Below are 6,000 nucleotides of genomic sequence, written 5' to 3' on the forward strand. Positions count from 1 at the left end.
TCAGGAGTCTCTGGCCTTAGTCAGTCTTGCACCATTTTTGATTTGAGTTTATCTTATATGGTTTGTATTTAGATAACATCCATATTCACTGACCTAGTACACAAATTTTGTTGAGTGGCAAGCTGAACAACACCTCTGGGTACGAGATTTTCTCGCTGTATTGAAGACCTCTGAGTGTACTTCGGCGCTAGGTCGGGTGTTGTCTCTTTCACACATTCAACATTTCCAGTCTCTACCTAATAGGCTTTTGAATGTTGAAGTGTCGCGCTTTATGCATACTAAACTAAAAGCTTGGATCTTATTAAACAATTCTTTAAGGACTCAATATGTGACGGTGAATACGCAATTCATGTCTTACGTCAAACTGACACATAAATCAAATAAGATTGTAAAAAACTAAAATCACAAAAATACTGCATTCCTAGGAAAATTAAAACACATCAAACGAATGGATAACAAATGTCATATTCCCCTGATTTGGTGCAGAATTTCCTTGTGTAGATCGATAATGGTGGATTAAACCTGGTTTTATAACTAGCTAAACTAAATGACAGCCGCAACAAATCGCCGTTTCAAAATATAATGCAAAAAGAGTAATATGTCCAAATAGGTAAACATAACATTGCGATTGGTTTAGAACGTACAATCCTATTTCATCCCATGACATTTCATTACTTTGATTTTGGTGTACGGACGGTGAGACTACTTATATAACGTCATATTCTGAAAAGGCGACTTACTAACCAAAACTATTTTGAATGTAAACTGAGTCACTCATCTCAACAACTGCTCATTTTTCTTTTCTTTTTTCATCATCCTTTTCAAAATAGTAAATATTAGTATCTTTTTTTCAATGTAACATTTTGATAATAGAATAGTAATTTCAAAAGACGTAAGTAAACTTCCAACTAATCTTCAAATGCAGAATAATTAAAGGCAACAGTAGTATACCGCTGTTCAAAACTCATAAATCCATGGACAAAAAACAAAATCGGGGTAACAAACCAAAACCGAGCGAAACGCATTAAATATAAGAGGAGAACAACGACACAACATCGAAACGCAACACACACAGAAACAGACCAATCATCAGACAAAACACCACGAGAATAACAAATGTAACATGAAAACCAAATACATGAATTTGGGATAGACAAGTACCGTGCCACGTCTTATCTCAATATCTCAAAAATAAGAGAAAACACAAACGACTCAACGTTAAAATGCAACACAAAGAGAAACGAACAATATATAACAATGACCATCTTCCTGACTTGGTACAGAAACACAATAACTACGTGAAATAAAAGATTCATGTTATTTAATTTCCTTTGTTTCTTTCTCTTTAACTATGCACATTCCGAGGTAAAAACAATGAAAAAATCTAATATTTAATGATGATGCTTAAATATACAAATACTGTATAAACATGATAATATTGTTGATGAGTTTAATTGTTTTAGTTGATAAATTATGATCGACCCTTTTAAAATTGATAAATTTATAAGAATAATTTCTATCAAATCACACCTTAGAGAATTTGTAATTTCTATCTAAACATATATGAGATCAACACCAGTTTATGGTTATGTTCATGTTGCTTAGTCTTTTAATAGTTTCTTTATTGTTTCTTGTGTTTCATTATTTGTCTGTTTGTCTTTTTATATTTAAGCAATGGCGTTGTCAGTATATTTTTAATTTATGAATGTGAATGTCTCCTGGTGTCTTTCGCTACTCTTTCTTACACAAACATTTAACATTACCCAAAAGAGGACTCAGATCGTTGATAAATGGTTCTTCAACACATCAACAAAAACCGCGCAATGTCTACTTGTTCTGTAAAAAAGGACGTCACACTTAAGACCAAAACATATATTGAATGAATTGAAATAAATTTAGAAAAAAAACACATACAAGACTAGCAACGGCCAAAAGCTCATGATGTAGGAGAGGAGCAAAACTGCGGCTTTGTTAAAACAGAATACATAAGAATACAAGAATGCATTCTGACTTCATAATTTCTATTGAAAATGAATACATACTACGCAGTCAGGTGACAAACTAAAAAGGAGCGAAAGATACCAGACGTGCAGATGGAGATTCAAACTCATAGATCGGAAATAAACTGATAATACCATGACAAAAATTCTGCTCCACATGTGTCATCTTTCGTGTTGCTCATGTTATTAGAAATCCGGTAAATAGTATACTGTACTTGTACTTTTTTTCGCGGGTACTTATTTTCTCGAATTGTGTATTTCAAACACGTTCGCGGGTATTTGTTTTTGCGATTTTATAATTATTGCCTTTCAGTTGAAAGGTTTGATTTGGATTCGCGTGTATTTATTATCGCGATAATAAAACAACCGCGAAATTCGTGAAAATAAATACGCCGCGAAAATATGTACAATTTCAGTAATTCGTGAAAGGAAAGGGGATTGTAGGTTACGACATAATGAGAATATCCGATATCATCTTTAAAACGGTTATTCCATCACTGTCAACCAACTCGTGATGGCGTCCGTAAAATTTACGAGGGATGATTTCAACTTCTCCATTTGGAACCGTATGCAGGCGCTCCTGTTTTGTTGCTATGGAAATGGCATGGAAATATTACAATTGGGAAGCTTAAATCATTTTGTCGTAAAAGTTTTGTTTTCAGCCGTCCACGATCGTCAATTTCTAGATGTGAGTCAATATATGAGGCAAACTTAACTGTATCTGTTGTATCATTTATCTCTAAGTCAATGGGATATTGAGATCATACCAACAGGCACGTAATAGCAGCTAATGATTAGAGACACCCACATACAGAACCTGGCCTAGTTGTAGTGTTCAATACACACACTCCACAATAGCAAATTAAGGTAACGTAATAATGTAATTTTAAAAGGACAATAATTCTCAAAATACCTACGTTTCAAAATCTATGGAAAGTCATTTGATGCTTGTTATGGTGCTGTGTACCATGTTGTGTATTCATCTATAAATGTAATACAATACATTTTAAAAATCAAGTTGATGATTTGCATCAAATTCTTAATGGATCCGTTGAAACCTACGAAATCTCACTAATTATTCGATAGCATTTTATTGCAATATCAAATACGATGACAATAAGGTCGTAAAGTGAAAATGTATTGACAAAGTTGCTTGTATTTAATGAATGACATACTTTATTTATCATGTCATACAGTATTCGGTTGCTCTGACAAACCAATGCAATACTATTTTTTGTCGATTGTATATTATTTGCACGTCAATAAATAATTATGTTGGTGTCATGTGGGGCAGGATCTGCTTACCTTTCCGGAGCACCTGAGATCATCCCTAGTTTTTTGGTGGGGTTAGTGTTGTTTTTTCTTTAGTTTTCTATGTTGTGTCATGTGTGCTGTTGTTTGTTTGTATTTTTCATTTTTAGCCATGGTGTTGTCAGTTTCTTTTAGATTTATGAGTTTGACTGTCCCTTTGGTATCTCTCGTCCCTCTTTTGAAATGATTTTCTTATTTTGATTATAATATATTGAGTTGCGTGTACTGTTCTTTGGTTATTGGTATTTATTGTAATTACATGGCGTTGTTAGGTTGGGTTTTTTCGCCTAATGAGTATGAATAACATATAAATCGAGTCACTCATCTCAACAATTGCTCATGTTTTCACTTAACTTTCCTTAGAAATACCATATTCATTATAGTAAACATAATCCATTAACACAGTAATAATTCTGAATAACTTAATTATACTTAATTATAATACTGTTTTAGTACGATTTATGATATTGATGTTTTGGTCGGGTAGGGATAAAACTAAGTCATGTAAATGTTGGTTTTTTTTCTGGTGTTTTTACTTCCTTACATGTAGTTTCCACTTTCGGAATCATCTACAAATACAACTATCAAATATTTACTGTACGAAATCGTCAAAACAAATGCAGCGTTGTATAGTTTAAAAAACAGAAATGGCATATTCATAAATAGGAGAAATGAAATATTCATTGGATATATGAGATTATTTTTTTTTTTTTTTAACAACATTATATATTTATTCATCAAATATGCTTGTTACATTGTTACACCAAGAAACCAAGCTTTTCTTGATGCATCCTGTAATATTCCACCGATTGCCCAGGTTAGCAATCAACTGCTGGTATATATGTATATATTATAATAATATGTATAAATTTCTTGAAATACAATTATACAACATTTCAATACATTATGTTTATTCTATCAATCGTCTAAACTTCTTTTTAGTGACTTTAGTAAGGGATTAAGTTTCATTGTTTTGTTTTCGTTGTATCTTTTTGTGTATTCTCGAACAAAATTTGATAAACATTTACTTTTGTCAATTTCTGATTAGATACATAATATGATTTGTATATGGAAAAACCTAAGATTGTTAGGAAATAATTCAGACCATAATAATTTTTGTCAAAAATTTTATATCCAAAGACTAATTGCTTTAATGATACTCCAAAATTTAAATTTGATTTTATCATTAACTCATGAATACTTTTCCAAATTTTTTCTAAAAATCGACAAGAAATAAAAAAGTGGTTATAATCTTCTTCTTCGTTACATACATTACAAAGATTGTCAATCGTCTGTTTTCATTTAAACAATAATTGTTTTGTTGGTAATATGAATTGTAAAAGTTTCCTATCTATATATTTTTAACTTTTTTTCTTCTAAATAATAAAACATGAAAACATATAGTTGGTTAATACTAAGGTTCTCATAAATTTGTAAAATACGCATCCATTTGCTAACACCAATTGATGGTTCAGTTTTATCTTTACAAATTGACTTATATAATATAGTTGTTGAAAAATTTGAAGCCTCAATGGAATTACCTTTCCAGATTAGTTTCTGTCTAGGAATATTTACAATACTTTTAATAGAACTTTCAGACTGTAACATCTGAAGCCAGTCTTTTGGAATGACTTTTTTTAAAATATTTATTTCTGCATTCCAATTAATCTTGCATACTAATTTATCCAGAATAAAATGTTGAGATATATTACCAGTGTCGTCTATAATATCATTGACAAATATCAAGTTACTCTTAATCCAATTTTCAAAAATAATAGTTTTATTTTTAGAATTAATCTGTTTGTTCCCCCAAATTACCTGTTTCCTTACTTCTGTGAAGTTGGTAGGTTTTTTGTTTGTCCAGTTTGAAATATCATTACTAATGAGTTTCCTTACCCAAGATGCTTTTAGAGACATAAAATAACTTTGTATGTCGATCATTTGTAACCCCCCTTCTTCGTTTGACTTTATCATGGTATTTCTTTTAACCTTAGCTGGTTTACCATCCCAGATGTATTTATAACATTTACTTTCTATTTCTTTTCTGAATTTCTCCGGAACTGTACAAACACTTGCCAAAAATGTAAAAAGTGGTAAAACTACTATTTTTATAATAAGAATTTTCCCGATTAAAGTTAAATTACGTTTCCCCCATAAATGAAATAGTTTATTTATTTTCTCAATTTTATTCTCCCAGTTTAATTTTTTACATTCTTCTCTGTTATGACCAAAATATATTCCCAATGCTTTGACTGAGATTTTATTCTTACTACGAAAGAGAGGAAAAATATAACAAAGGGATACTTGAAATCATCAGTTGAAATCAAACTGACAATAACATGACAGACAACAGAAAAACGACAGTACACATTCAAACACAAAAAAGTAAAAACTGACAAACACGATTCCATAAAAAAGACGTTAGAAACATAAGATGGTCTGGAAAGGGAATTATATACTGCCCTACATGTGGCACCGATCTTGTTACTCATAAAGAGTATGTCGATACATTATATCTAGTGAATAAGCGTGATAAGCACCACTCAATAGTGCATTGCGATACGAATTAGTTTCCCAAAGACTGAGCCTTTACCATTTTGTTAAAATATACACTTTTTGGTCTTTTAGAAGATTTTGTTTTGCTATGTTATAACAACTCTACCAAGACATTTGTATTGCATGCACATGT

The sequence above is a fragment of the Mytilus galloprovincialis genome, chromosome 9 (assembly GCF_965363235.1).
Source record: "Mytilus galloprovincialis chromosome 9, xbMytGall1.hap1.1, whole genome shotgun sequence".
In the NCBI taxonomy this organism is placed as follows: Eukaryota; Metazoa; Mollusca; class Bivalvia; order Mytilida; family Mytilidae; genus Mytilus; species Mytilus galloprovincialis.